Below are 664 nucleotides of genomic sequence, written 5' to 3'. Positions count from 1 at the left end.
CCGCTTTACCTGTAAAACCTGCAAATCCTGAAACTGACTTAATGCTTGTTAAAATTGTAAGAAAAACCTAGTGTCCATCTAAACTGCTACACTGTTAACATTTCAATGGGTGGTTTCTTGAATTTAATCAGATTTCCTTCCAATGTCATAATAGATTTGCTGTTTACGAGCAGATAATACTTACACTCACCTTAAGTCGTGTTGAAATACTGTAACTACGTCATGGAAATCGCCTATGTTCAACGTTGCCAATTGCTTTTATTAAGTGCAGGGCTGCCATCACCCGTATTACGCTTACCCAAAGGGCTCTGTCCCACGGTCAGAAATTTTCACGATATTTGGATCGCGATCCATATTGATGGATTGATGGATCGCGCACGAATGCTACATGTTCAATATTTAGCGCGTCAGTATTTCCATATTTTTTTTTGCTGAACGCTTATTATGACGCAAGAAAATATTTTTATTTTGTACGTATAATTTACAGATAATGGATTTATTATTTATGACAATTATTTTAAGATTTGTTCAATTTGTTTTGAAAGATTTTAAGCCCCGAGAGTGAAGGCAGAGCCGATGTTTACATTATGAGAGTAAAAGATGTACTAAAGAAATGTATGGATCGCGTTTTGAAAGTGCTACACGTTCAATATTTATTGACGGT

This window comes from Rhagoletis zephyria, unplaced genomic scaffold (assembly GCF_001687245.7).
Source record: "Rhagoletis zephyria isolate East Lansing unplaced genomic scaffold, Rhagoletis_zephyria_1.1 Rzeph_scaffold_01413, whole genome shotgun sequence".
Classification (NCBI taxonomy): Eukaryota; Metazoa; Arthropoda; class Insecta; order Diptera; family Tephritidae; genus Rhagoletis; species Rhagoletis zephyria.
This window is presented reverse-complemented; position numbering follows the sequence as displayed.